The sequence below is a fragment of the Chiloscyllium plagiosum genome, chromosome 5 (assembly GCF_004010195.1).
Source record: "Chiloscyllium plagiosum isolate BGI_BamShark_2017 chromosome 5, ASM401019v2, whole genome shotgun sequence".
Lineage (NCBI taxonomy): Eukaryota > Metazoa > Chordata > Chondrichthyes > Orectolobiformes > Hemiscylliidae > Chiloscyllium > Chiloscyllium plagiosum.
The window spans coordinates 78,886,987-78,902,242 of NC_057714.1; positions in this window are offsets into that span (position 1 = coordinate 78,886,987).

Genomic DNA, 15,256 nt, shown 5'->3' on the forward strand with positions numbered 1-15,256 from the left:
AAATGCAGGCTGTAAGAACACTCTCTACAGATGGGTACCAAGCTGCTACATCACAATACTGCTCTGTGTGTTTGCCTGTGCTACCTCTTCAAATCAAAGCTTAATATTTGGTTATATTAATCCCACAACAATTTGAACAAATATTCAATGTCTGAATACTGCAGTCAAAGGAATAACTGATTTCTGTACGGTGCTTAATAGTTCAGCATCCATTATGCTCTTCTTTCACTAACTGAGTATAAAAAACTGAATTCATTTGTTCAATGTTATTAAACAGTTGCAGTGTTATTAAGCAGGCAAAAGAAATCCACCGACAAATTTTTCCAAGCTTATTGGGATCAGCCTTAGAGGCATTATCTCTAGCCCAGATCGCTATCTATTTTAGGAAAGAATTAATAAGATTAGAACACACCGTAAATAATTATACTCCATTGCACCAATGTTGTTAATTTTGGTGTTGTTTTCATTTTGATCTTTATCTTTACCATCTGTTCTCGTTAATATCTTAAACTCTAATGGAATCACCTGTTAATCTTCTAAATTCCAAGGAATGCATCCCTAATTTTTCTTAGAATCTTTTTTTTGTGATTTAAACCTTATGTTCAGATGTCATTATGATAAATCTAAGCCGTACTACACTTGAGGTGTGGTGCTTAGAGCAGCCTACTGTCTCAGAGCTATTTACAACTGAGTGTAACTTCTATCCAGTTGTATTCTAATTCCTTAGATATAAAAATCAGATATCCTTTAGCATTTGATTATTTCTAGTATCTGCTCATGATACTTTAATCATCAATGTACATGGATCTTGAATTCACTCCCAACCCATCAGTTTGAATCTTCACCATTTATAACTTTCCACCAATTAGAAAGTTCTGTTATATCCTTTTTGAACCAAAAGGGAAGACATCAGTTGACATACATTGAAATCCATTTGCCCATTCACATTGTTCATGAATACCGCTACAATTTTGTGTTTTCATCTACACTGCTCATGATAAAGATCTTTGTGTCATTAACAAACTTGTATGTATGGCTATAACAAAAGTGAAACACTGCCGATGCTGTAAGTCTGGAACAAAAACAAAGTGCTGGGGAAATCCAACAGGTCAGATAGCATCAGTGGAGTGAAAAACAGTTAATGTTTTGAGTCCAATGTGACTCTTCTTTCGAAATGAAAAAGAAGGTGGAAAATTAATGGGTTTTATACTGTAATAAAAGGTGAGAGGAACAATTCTGAAATTGAGTCCAGAAGGCTGTAAAGTATTAAGATAAAAGTGGTACTGGAAAGCCTTCATCAGGCTCCTGCCCGAAATGTCGATTTTCCTGCTCCTCAGATGCTGCCTGACCTGCTGTGCTTTTCCAGCACCACTCTAATCTTGACTCTAATCTCCAGCATCTGCAGTCCTCACTTTCGCCTTGTGAAGTACCTGTATTAAGGAAAACAACTCAGGTGCTGTTTCTCCAGCTTGTTCTGGGTTTCAATGAACCGCTGCAGTGGACCTAGGGCAGAAATGTGAGCATAAGAGCAAGATTTCAAATGACCAGAAGGTCAGGGTCATGCTTGTGGACTGAGTGTAGTGATCACCCAGTCTGCAGTTGCTCTCCACAGCATTGAAAAGATGGCACTGTGAGCAGCAAATATGATAGACTAGATTGAAAGAGATACAAGTAAGTTGCTGCTTCACTTGAAAGGAGTATTTGGTGCCTTGGCCATTGAGGAGGGAGGAGATAAAAGGGCAACTATTGCATCTCCTGAGATTGTATGGGAAGGTACTGTGTGAAAAGGTTCAGGGGTTGACTCATAGAGGAATGAAGCAGGGTGTAACAGAGGGAACAGTCTCTTTGAAATGCTGATGGGGTGGGGAGAGGAAGACAGGCATGGTGGCATCATGCTGGAGATAGCACTAATAGAAGAGGATGACTTAATAAAAAGGCAACAAGCTAGTGGTGTGGAAAGTGAGGGCATTAGAAGGAGAAGGGATGTAGGCAGATATGCAGGAAATGAGTTAGACACAGTTGTCCACCACAGTGGAGGTGAATTCTCTGTAACAATATTCATATGTTATCTATAAGTGAGGAACTTGGCATTTATCTTGGAACTTCACTGCTCCAAGCAGAATAAGCCCCATTTCTCTAATCTTTCCCTGTTTTTAAAATCCCTCACTCCTGGCATCAGTAAGACTCAGTAAGACAGTTAAATTGGGGTAATGTGGTGAGGACATTGCATTGTTCACACCCCGTTAGGGACATGTGACCCAGAAATCTCCGCCCAAGTACTATGGCCCACTGTCAGGAAAGATTTCTTCAGGTGAACAGACTAAACCAAATATAATACTGAATGTGTCTGCTGTGGACATGCTTGAAACCCTCTCCACCTGTCTAACAATTGAAAATATGGAGAAATAATCAATGATTGAACTGTCAATTCCTGATAAATATATCCTTGGTAATTTTGGACCAAGAGTCTAATGGAATCTCATTCAGATATAAAGGTTCACTGTATTGCCATAGCTGGTGGCTTTAGCAAAAATCACACATCCCCACTAACTTTTCAATGCCACCATTAACCTTTGTCCACTAACCATATTGTGTGCTACTTGTTTCGTTTATTCAATATTGCGATGTCCTAATGCAGTTGCAGTAATATATCCTGGCAGTGAGCTTCAGACATATTTGTTTCTCTTTGAAGATAAGCCTCTTGAGATAATGGACTTATTTCTGTGAGATCGATAGCATTTAATAATGTATTCATCTCTTTTGTCTTTTCAGGCACTCTTCAATAATAACGTGCCATCATGCCTTCATCATCTGTGAATACTTAGCTGTTTCCAAATGAAGCTGATTGCATTTATGACTTTTGGCAGGATGTTACTCATGCCTCCCTACACATTAACAGCACAAAGGCAGAACAAGTGGAGAGTGTCAAGCTCCGGGGAGTGGTCATCCACAACAAGCTTTCTAGGTCTCTTCATGTGGATGCACTGGTTACAAAGACCCAACAACGTCTCTTCTTCCTCAGGCAGCTGAGAAAATTTGGCATGACGGCGAATACCCTTGCCAACTTTTATAGGTGCACCATCGAGAGCATTCTGTTTGGATGTATCACTATCTGGTATGGCAACTGTACCATTCAAGATCAGAGACGGTTACAGAGGATGGTGAACTTGGCCCAGACAATCACAAAGGCCAATCTCCCATCTATTGAATCCGTCTACCAGGCCCACTGTCAAGGAAAGGCCACCAGCATTCTCGAAGATCCATCCCACCCTGGCAATGCTTTTCCACAACCTGTACCATCGGGGAGAAGGTACAGAACCCTGAACACATGCACCAGCCAATTTTGAAACAGTTAGAATACTGAATGGACTCAAATTCTTAGCATTCGCCTGTACCTGTGTTTTTGTTTTTGACTGTTATTACTTATCTATTTATGCTTTTTAACTATGTGATCTGTCACTGTGCCTCAGTACATGTGACAATAAATTCAATTCAATTTAATTTAATTCAATTCAATTTTAGTCAGCAAAAATACGATAGATCAATTTGACCACATGTTATATCTGAACGTCTCTGCTGTTGACTTGTGGTGGAACATCTGCATCTTTGTTTGGAGTTAACAGTTTGTTCAGCAGATTGAGATCACGGTTTTGGCTTCAAATTCAGTGCTAATGTGAAAGTTATAATACTGTTCTTTACTCAAAAGTTGTTTTGGATCTAGGTGGTGTATCCATTGATGCTTTGTGCCAAATAATTTACGATAGTTTGGGATGAATTTCCAGAGGGAATTGCTAACTGGACAGATACATATGGAATCTTTGATATCGAATACCAAGCAAGTAGTTGTGATAACTAGATTATGCTTGCAACAGATTTTTGGATCCAAATGGAATTGGTGCCATTGCCAAGCTCTTTTTGCAAAGATTAGATTAGATTCCCTACAGTGTGGAAACAGACCCTTCGGCCCAACAAGTTCATACCAACCCTCCGAAGAGTAACCCACCCAGACCCACTTCCCTCTGCCTAATGCACCTAATAATATAGGCAATTTAGCATGGCCAATCCACCCGACTGGCACATCTTTGGATTGGGGGAGGAAACCACGCAGACACAGGGAGAATGTGCAAACTCCACACAGACAGTAGACTGAGGCTGGAGTCGAATCCCGGTCTCTAGCGCTGTGAGACTGCAGTGCTAACCACTAAGCCACTGTGCCACCCTGTATTGACTTCCTTCTTGTATTCCTCCTCGGCTCATATCTCTGTAGGGTGCAGTCTTCTGTTGACAATGCTTGTCTAAGAGACTGTACATGTCTGAATATCTTTCTACAATGATGATGCTTTGACTGGAACTTTTGAGATGGATTGTGCCAGGAAGTTTAAATATCAGATGAATTTGTGTAAGCTTACTCATCTTGTGGGATAGGCATTTGCCTTATCTCTTTGACTTTGCCTGGATCTGAATGAGACAAAAAAATTGATCGGACTTGCATTCACCTGGCACTCAGTGTTTTCATGAGCATTTCATGGTGAGTAACTGCAAGTAGTGAGTAAAAGTTCTGACCATGCTTTTGTTTTTTGGTTTTGCCCATTGCCACTGTATTATCAGGAATGCATAAGCATCCTTGCACATTATTTGTAATTCTGTTGATATATTGTGGAACAGACTTTGACTGACAACTATACTAAAATATACTCTTTGGAAGCAATACCTCCCAAATAGTGTTCTGAATGTAATGACCTCCTAACATTCCCTGGTTAAGTGTCTAATATGTGTAACTGATGCCAAAGATCTAGACATACCCTAATTATGCCATTCTTCTTTAATATGCATAGAACTGAACTATTCCAGTCTGTGCAGTTATCCACATGGTGTAGGATGCCATTGCATTCTATCACTCAGATAGCACTTCAAGCTTTTGCACTTTCTGGGAGATCACGCCATTGGTGGAATCTTATTGGTGACTGAGCAATGTGGGCTATGGTGAGGTGTGTTGTACAATGGGGCAACAAGTGTAGTGAGTCCTGTCTCAACATTGTAAGCAACTTGCGCCATCTTTTTCAGCTTTTCATAAATGATATGGTGAGATTCAGCAGTAAAGTGCCAATTGACAGGGATTCTAGATTTTTAAATATCTTTTTAAGGGCACAACTCACCTGATTTTAATATTCAGCCTCCTATCTTACCAAGCTCACCAAACAAGCTTAGTGTCAATGGTTAGCACGGCTGTCTCACAGCACCAGGGATCTGGGTTCAATTCTAGCCTCTGGTCACTGTCTTTGTGGAGTTTGCACATTCTCCCCGTGTCTGTCTGGGTGCTCTGGTATTCTGCCACTGTCAAAGATGTGCAGGTTAGGTGGATTGACCATGCTAAATTGTCCCATAGTTCCCAAGGATGTGCCGGCTAAGTGGATTAGTCATGAGAAATGCAAGATTACAGGGATAGGGTAGGAGGGTTGTTCTGGGTAGGATGCTGTTGGAGGGTTAGTGCAGACTCAATGAGCTGAATAGCCTGCTTCCACACTGTAGGGATTCTATGTTTCTAAGTCACCAAGGAAACCAGACCAGGTGCCTGGTGGATTCATCTCACCTCTTGTTCCAATCAACTGCTGTATTGGAGACTGGGCATCAACTTCTTAGGGCATGCTGCATGGGCACTCATCATTAAGTCTTCACTGTCTGTTTGTCTCTCATTATATCCACCTTTATCATTCAAGTGACTTAATGATCCTTAACTACGAAGACTACTATTCCCCTTCTACCTTTATCTCTGTTTTTGAGTGGACTTCATAACCTTCGGTACTTAGTTAGCAATTCAGACTGTCTTGCAGCCACATCTCCATATCGACTATTCTGTCACACCATTCAAATTGAGTTTGCATCTGCAGTTCATTTGATATTGTGGGAACTGTGTACAATAACAATGTTACTGGGCAAGTAATCCAGAGTTCTGGACTTAATGCTTCAGAGACATGGGTTCATATCTCACCCTGACAGTTGGTGCAATTTAAATTTATTTAATAAATCTGGAATGAAAAGTTAATCACAGTAATGGTAACCACATTAAATTACTGGATTGTAATAAAAACCCATCTGGATTGCCAAAGGCCTGTGGGAGAGGATGTTAGATTTCCTTCCCTAGTGATCGTCATGTGACTCCAGACCCACAGCAACGTAATCGGTTCATAACTGGAATGGTCTGGCAAGCTACTCAGTTGATCCTGTGAAGTCTTTCTCACCAGCATTCTAAAGTAGGAGAGTTACCTCAACCTGATTAAGATAACAACCTGGCATTGTCCAACTCACCAAATCATACCTTAGAACCAATGTCCTGCATCCTTCCATCATCATTCTCAGCTATGTCCTGTCCTACTGGCATGACCATGCTATCAGAGGTAGCAGCACAGTGCTGTAGAGTCAGGATGGAGAGGGTCCTGAAAATCCTCAACATTGACTTCAGGTCCCAGTGGGATCAAACATGGGCAAGGAAACCTCCTGCTGATTTTACCACCAACTCCCCACCCTCATCTTATGAATCAGCACTCCTCCATGCTGAACAGCATTTGGAAGAAATATTGAGTGTAACAAGGGTACTAAATGTAGCCTGGATGGAATGTAGCATTGTCTATGATCAAGAATGGCTTGGTAGCACCACTACTGACTGGCCTATCTGGGACCTGAACAGCCTATCTGCCAGATTGGTTGTCACTACCTGCCACAGTTAAAATGAGCATGAAATGAAGGTGCTTGGCCTCACCTTCACCATCTTCCTGCTACACATACATCATTGCAGCTATGTCAAGTGTAGACAAGAGAGTTGAATTCAAGAGATGAGGTGAGATTGAGTGGTCATGACAAAAAAGCAGCATTTGACCAAGTGTTTCATCAAGGAGCCTTGGCAAAATGAAAATCTTAGGGCGTGAGGAAACTTGGCAGTATTTGGAATCATATCAAGCACAAAGGAAAAGATTTTTATTATTCATTCACAGAATATGGCTAGGCCAGCATTTATTATCCATCCCTAATTGTCCAGAGGGCAGGTGAGAGAAGCACATTACTGTGGGTATGGAGTCACATGTCACTAGACTAGGTAAAGATGACAGATTTCCTTCCCTAAAGGTTATTGTTGCACTATGTAGGTTTTTCCCGACAATCAATAATGGTGTCACAGTTAATTCCAGACTTTTTAAAATTGAATTCAAATTCTGCCATCTGCTATGGTGGGATTTGAACCAGAGTCCCCAGAACGTTACCTGGGTCTCTGGGTTAATCATCGAGCAATAATATCGCTGGGTCATTGCCTCTCCAATGTTATGGGATACCATCATTCCAGTCCAAGGAGATCACTAAAAATATTCCTCATGATAGAATCCTGGGACTAATCATTGACGATACAGTTGACAATGAACATGTTTCAATGAATTATGGTTGTTTGCTGTTGATTGAACAATGTTCAGTATCATTCACAATTCCTCAGTTACTACAGCAGCCTGTAACTGCACATGGTGAGACCTAGGCAATAACCATCTCCAACATGGCAGAGATCTAGTCAGCTTCCCTTGAGAGGTAGTTGGTGGCATAGTGGTATTGTTAGTGGACTGATAGACCAGAAGCCTGGATTTTAGGGACATGATTCAAATCCTACCATAGCAGATGGTGAAATTGAAACAGAGAAAATAGGTGCAGAAGTAGGCATTCGGCCTTCGAGCCTGTACCACCATTCAATAAGATCACGGCTGATCATACAATTTCAGTATCCCCCCTCCCTTTAACCACAAGGACCATGTCCAGCTTCCTATTGAATATATCTAATGACTGGTGCCAACAACTTTCTGTGGTAGAGAATTTCACAGGTTTACAACTCTGAGCGAAGAAATGCTTCCTCATCTCAGTCCTGCATGGCTTATCCCATATTCTTAGACTGTGACCCATGTTCTGGACTTCCCCAAAGTTTGGAACATTAGAACATAGAACATAGAACATAGAACAGTACAGCACAGAACAGGCCCTTCAGCCCACGATGTTGTGCCGACCACTGATCTTCATGTATGCACCCTCAAATTTCTGTGACCATATGTATGTCGAGGAGTCTCCTCAATTAGGTCCCCTCTTCTCCTCCTTTTCTCCAATGAAAAATGTCTGAGCTCAGTCAACCTCCTTATAAGATAAGTCCTCCAGTCCAGGCAGCATCCTGCATTCTTCCCGCATCTGTCCTGTCCAGTCCCATCAGGATTTTGTTTCTATGAGATTTCCCCCCTTCATTTTGTAAATTCCAGGGAATACAAGCCCAGTCGATCCAGTCTTGCTTCATTTGTCAGTCCTGCTCTTCCTTTATTGGTCAGTGCATTGAGTAGAGTAGTTGGGAGGTCATGTTGCAGCTGAACAGGACATTAGTTAGGCCACTTTTGGAATATTGTGTAATTTTGGTCTCCATCCTATAGAAAGAATGATGTGAAACTTGAAAGGATTCAGAAAAGATTTACAAGGATGTTGCCAGAGTTGGAGGATTGGAGCTATAAGGAGAGGCTGAATAGGGTGAGGCTCTTTTCCCAGGAGCGTCGGAAGTTTATAAAATCATGAGGGACATGGATAGCATAAATAGACTCCCCCTGGGTTAGGGGAGTCCTGAACTAGAGGGCATAGGTTTAGGGTGAAAGGGGAAAGATTTAAAAGGGCCCTAAAGGGGAAACCTTTTTATGCAGAGGGTAATGTGCATATAGAATGAGCTGCCAGAAGAAGTGGTGGAGGCTAGTACAATTACAACTTTTAAAAGGTATCTGGATGGGTGTATGAATAGGAAGGGGTTAGAGGGATATGGGCCAAGTGCTGGCAAATGGGACTAGATTAATTTAGGCTATCTGATTGGCATGGACGGGTTGGACCGAAGGATCTGTTTCCATGCTGTGCATCTCAGTGACTCTATGACTCAGTCCGGTGAATTTTCACTGGGCCCCCTCAATAGCAAGAATGTTCTTCCTCAGACTATGAGACCAAAGTTGCACACAATACTCAAGGTGTGGTCTCACTAAGGCCCTGTATAACTGCAGCAAGACATCCCTATTCCTTTACTCAAACCTCACTATGAAGGCCACCATGCCATTCAATAGCTTTTCCTCACTGCCTGCTGCATCTGCAAGCCATCCTTCAGTGACTGTTCCACTATGACACCCAGGTCTTGTTGAACCTCACCTTTTCCTAAACTGACACCATTCAGATAATAACCTGCCTTCTTGTTTTTGCAACCAAAATGGATATCCTCACATTTATCCACATTGTACTGAATTTGCCAAGTATTTGCCCACTCAGCCAGCCTATTTAAGTCACCGTGCAGCCTCTTGGCATCCTCCTCTCACACACTGCCACCCAGCTTAATATGATCTGCAAATTTGGAGTTATTGCATTTAATTCCTTCATCCAAATCATTAATGCATATTGTGAGCAGCAGGCGTCCCAGCACTGAACCCTGTGGCACCCATCGACATTGTCTGCCACTATGAAAAGGACCCGTTTATTCCAATTCTCTGCTTCCTGTCTGTCAACGAGCTCTCTATCCATTTCAATACATTACCTCTGATACCATGAGTCTTTCCACCTATCACATTTCCGACGCCCCTCCCCCAAGTCCCTCCTCCCTATCTTTTATCTTAGCCTGCTGGACCAACTTTCCTCATTCCTGAAGAAGGGCTAATGCCCGAAACGTCGATTCTCCTGTTCCCTAGATGCTGCCTGACCTGCTGCGCTTTTCCAGCAACACATTTCCATCTCTGATCTCCAGCATCTGCAGACCTCACTTTCTCCTCAACCATTCAGATAATAACCTGCCTTCTTGTTTTTGCGACCAAAATGGATATCCTCACATTTATCCACATTGTACTAAATTTGCCAAGTATTTGCCCACTCAGCCAGCCTATTTAAGTCACCTTGCAGCCTCTTGGCATCCTCCTCTCACACACTGCCACCCAGCTTAATGTGATCTGCAAATTTGGAGTTATTGCATTTAATTCCTTCATCCAAATCGTTAATGCATATTGTGAGCAGCAGGCGTCCCAGCACTGAACCCTGTGGCACCCATCGACATTGTCTGCCACTATGAAAAGGACCCGTTTATTCCAATTCTCTGCTTCCTGTCTGTCAACGAGCTCTCTATCCATTTCAATACATTACCTCTGATACCATGAGTTTCAATTTGCTCACTAATCTCTTGTGTGAAACCTTGTCAAATGCCTTTTGGAAGTCCAGACACATAACATCTACTGATTCACCCTTGTCCACTCTATTGATCACATGCTCAAAATTCCAGATGATTTCTCAAGCATGATTTCCCTTTAGTGAATCCATGTTGACTTGCACCGATTCTGTCACCATTTTCCAAATGCTGAGGTTTTACATTCATAATAATTGATTCCAGCATTCTCCCCACCACCGATGTTGATTCTTAACAGCTGCATGGGCAGGAATTGAATTGATGCCTGTAGCCTGTAAGGCTCTAGACCAGGTACTGGTCTAGAGATCCTGTGTTAGAGACGATGATAATGCCTCTAACTCTGCGCTAGATTGCCCAGATCCCAGTCCTATCTCGTTCAGAGATGTGTCACAACAGGTCTGAACAGATCGATTTGAAAAAAAGGGGCTCTTGTGGCACAGTGGTAGTGTCTCTACCTCTGAACTTGGCGCCCAGGTTCAAGTCCCACCTGCTCCAGAGATGTCATGATACATCTGAACAGGTTGTTTAAAAATATCTGGTCCAGGTGCTGTAAAGTGGGATTAGAATGGGCTGCTAATTTCAGCTGAGGCAGACATGATGGACTGTATAGCCTTTGTGTCCTAACTTTTCTATGGTTCCAAATGGCCACATTGTACTCTGGGGAGACAACATGCCTTTTCCAAAATGGAACCAGGATCTCAGTTATGGAAGTCCCACCACATCTCTGACATTCCCTGTTGTTGCTGGCAGCGAAAAGTGATTCACAAAACAGGGAGCCCAAACTATTTGAACACACTACTGAATTCAAATAGACTCTGGTTTGACTAGAGCAAGGTCTGTTTCCCACAGTTATGACCTACAGTCTGCCAGTAGACATAAATGTTTCTAAAAGGTGTGGAACTTCCAAGCTGCCAAATTATTTAAATTCCTTGCCTTTCACATTTTTTGAAACAAAAGCAGCTGCCTGTGTCTCTTGAAAGTAGTTGGTGCTTGCACTTTCACCAGGCATTCATTGAATATTTAGTATCAATATAATATTATTACTGCTTGTCTGTTTCTGGAAACAATCATTGTAACAAGTAAAAACAAAGTATTACAGTTATTTGAAATCTGATAGAAAAATGCAAAGTTCTGGAAAACTCAACAGGTTCAGCAGCATCAGTGGAGATAGAGTGAATATTGTGAGTTCAATAGGATTCGCCTTTGAAATGGCTATTGTTATCACTGCAAGATGCCTGTAAGTTCACAACTGGTTTGACAGCTCCAAGAAATTATGATAGGATTAGGCCTTTGTTGGGTCATAAATACAAATGTTTATTTTTATTTGGAATTAAGTATTTCTGGAAATTTACATGTATTGAATGAGTTTTTATCAACTCAAGTTCTTTTATATAGAAGTGCAAAAGACAAGTTTAACTTTATTTCATCTCATCAATTAACAAATTACAGTCACTTTGAGAGCAAAAATTGGTGTCTTTGACCGTAAAGGTCCTGCAATTCCATTTGTTACAGAAGGGAGAAAAACCTCTGAATAGATCAATGACTTCCCAATATGAAGCTCCGGGCCTGAATTGTCAGGATGTCATGAAGGTGGGAACAGAGACAGAGGGGCACCTGAAATGTCCAGTGCTGGCCTATATGTCAGTTGCAGGAGGGTATTTCTGGCACTGACCATTGTCAGGGAGGACATAGGTGCAGAAGTGGACCATTCAGCCCTTGGGCTTACTTTGCTATTTCAATTCATGGTTGATCGTCTATCTCAATGCCATATTCCCACGTTATTCCCCTATCTTAATATTATCAGTAACTAGAAAATATCCATTTCTGTTTTAACTCCTCAAAAGCTAAGCTTCCACAGCTTTCTCTGCTCTCTGGGTATAGAATTCCAAAGATTCACACTTTTTGAATGATGAGCTTCCTCCTCATCTCATTCCTAACTGGCTTGGATTTTATGCTGAGACTGTGACTCCTGTTTCCAGGGGAGTCATAACACCACAGTTCAACACCATAATTCCAATCAATCTCATCTCCAAACTCTGAGACCTAGGACTCTGCTGCCTCACCTCTCTACAACTGGGTCCTCAACTTTCTGACCAGCAGACCGTTATCAGTAAGGAGAGGTGACTACCCCTCCTCCTCAATAATCCTCAACACGCTGCGTACTCAGCCCCTTACTGTACTCCTTTATACACTCACAACTGTGTGGCCAAATTCAGCTCTAACTCCATTTACAGCTTTGCTGATGACACAGTTAAAAATCACACAACACCATGTTATAGTCCAACAGGTACAACCACCTGATGAAGGAGCGTCGCTCCGAAAGCTAGTGTTTCCAATTAAACCTGTTGGACTATAACCTGGTGTTGTGTGATTTTTAACTTTGTACACCTCAGTCCAACACTGGCATCTCCAAATCAATACTGATGACACGACTGTAGTGGGTCAGATCTCAAACAATAATGAGACAGAGTACAGGAAAGAGACAGCTTAGTGGCATGGTGTAAAGACAACAATCTCTCCCTTACTGTCAACAAAATGAAGGAGCTGGTCATCGACTTCAGGAAGTAGAATGGAGGACATGCCCAATTCTGTATCAATGTGCTGAGGAGGAGGTGGTCAAGAGCTTCACGTTTCCATGAATAAATTTCACCAACAATCTATCCTGGCTCATCCCTGTTGATGCTACAGTCAAGAAACTACACCAATGTCTCTCCTTCCTCAGGAGGCTCAGGAAATTCAGCATGTTCACAATGACTGTTAATAATTTTTATTAATGCACCATAAGAAGCTTCCTATCTGGATGCATCACAGCTTGGTATGGCAACTGCTCTGCCCAGGATTGCAAGAAATTACAGAGAGTTGTAAATGCAGCCCAGTCCATCATTAAATCCTGCTTTCCTTCTATTGACTCTGTTTTCACTTCCCGAGGCAGTGGGAAAGTAGCCAATGTAATCAAAGACTCTGCCCACCCTGGTTATACTGTCTTTCACCCTCTTTCGTCGGGCAGAAGATACAAAAATTTGAAAACCTGTACCAACAAATTCAAGAACAGCTTCATCCTCACTGTTCTCAGACTTGAATGGATCTCACATATGTTAGAGTTGAGCTTTCTCTGCAGCTTCTCTATAGCTGTAGCAGTATATTCTGTGTTCTGTTCTATTACCCTGATGTATTTATGTGAGATGATTTGTCTGATTAGCATGCAATACAATAGTTTTCACTGTATCTTGGTACATGTGACAATAATCAAATCAAGTTCTAAGCCAATTCAGGGCAGACAATGAGCCTCATCAAAAGTTTAATTAAGGGTAAGTTTGGGAAACAGATTTTCTGGTTAGCTTCATTTCTCACTAATGATAGAAGGGTCAACTACCTATAGCAGGGCACCCAATGATGTTGCAGTATTGATGTCTTTTACAGGTTTATAAGTGGGGCTACAGCCAAAGACCACTTTACTTGGGGCAATTGGAGTGACGGGAGTGCATTCTGACTGTTGGCAGCAACAGCAGAAGCTGAGTGAACCCAGGGATAAGCAGCAGTGGGGAGCAGGATTTAATGATGGACTGGGCTGCATTTACAACTCTCTGTAATTTCTTGCAGTCCTGGGCAGAGCAGTTGCCATACCAAGCTGTGATGCATCCAGATAGGATGCTTCTTCTGGTGCATTAATAAAAATTAATCCATTACACAGGGAGTATTGTGGAAGCTCCGCTTTGTAACACCACAAGTTCAAAAGTGTTTTTGGACATAAGGGCTTCTGAGCAGCAGTCAGTTTTGTTTTGCTTACCTTCAATTTCCATTCACCTTTTCAGATCCATAGGTTTTAGAGCAGTAGGAGTTTAGGTTAGTGGTACAGTAGTACAAGTACTGGGACTTAGTGTAGTACCAAGATTGTTGTTTACAAGATCGTGTTTTTAATGTTCTTCAGTGAGAATCTAACACTAGGGACCATCTAGTTAGTTGTAAATTAATTTAATAAAAAAATATTTTTAATTAGAGAGTTGCTAGTGGGTCAAAATGACAGTCAGTAGTGTGGTATGTTTCTCCCACAGAATGTGGAAATCAGAGACAGTTTGAATGTCCCCGATGACTCCGTCTGCAGGAAGTGTGTCCAATTGCAGCTTCTGTCAGAAAGCAAGGATTGGTTTGGAGGGGCAGTTGGAAACTTAGGAATATGCAGCAGGCGGAAAGCATTATAGACAGGAGTTTTAGAGACGTGGTCACCCCAAGGTTCAGGTAGATAGATGGATGACTGGTGGAAGGGGCAGACAGACAGTACAGAAGGAGCAAATTACTGCAGATGCTGGAATCTGCACTGGAAACAAAAAGTGCTGGACATCACAGCGGGTCAGGCAGCATCCATGGAGAGAAAGCCAGCTAATGTTTTAGTTTAGATGACTCTTTATCAGAGTCTCTGTGGCTATCCCACTCTCTCACAAATATACTGCTTTGGACACTGTGGGGGGATTGCCTATGAGGGGGTAGTGACAGCAGTAGCCAGAGCAGGGAGGGTCAAAATGGAGTACAGCAGTGGTAATATGGAAAACTATAGTTCAGTTCACAGACAGGTATTTCTGTGGCTGCAAAAGAGATTCCACGATGGTGTGCTGCCTCCCTGATGCCAGGGTCAAGGATGTCTCTGAGCGGGTGCTGGGACACCCTCAAAAAGGAGGGTGAGCAGTGAGAAGTCGTGGTACACATTAGTACGAGCAACATAGCAGGAGGAGTGATGAGGTCCAGCAATGAGAGTTCAGGAGGCTAGGTAATAAGTTGAAAAGCAGGACCCCTAAGGTTGTAATTTCAGGATTACCCCCTGTGCCATGTACTAGTGAGGCTAGGAATAGGAAGCTAATATAGTTAATTATGTGGCTGAAGGGCTGGTGTAGGAGGAAGTCCTTCAGATATGTCTTCCAGAGCAGAAGGAACCTGTACAGGAAAGCCGGTTGCACCTAAACTGGAGGGGCACCAATATCTTGGCAAGGAGGTTTGCTGGTGCCATTCGAAAGGGTTTACACTAGTGTGATAGAAGAGTGTGAACAGGAGTAGTACATC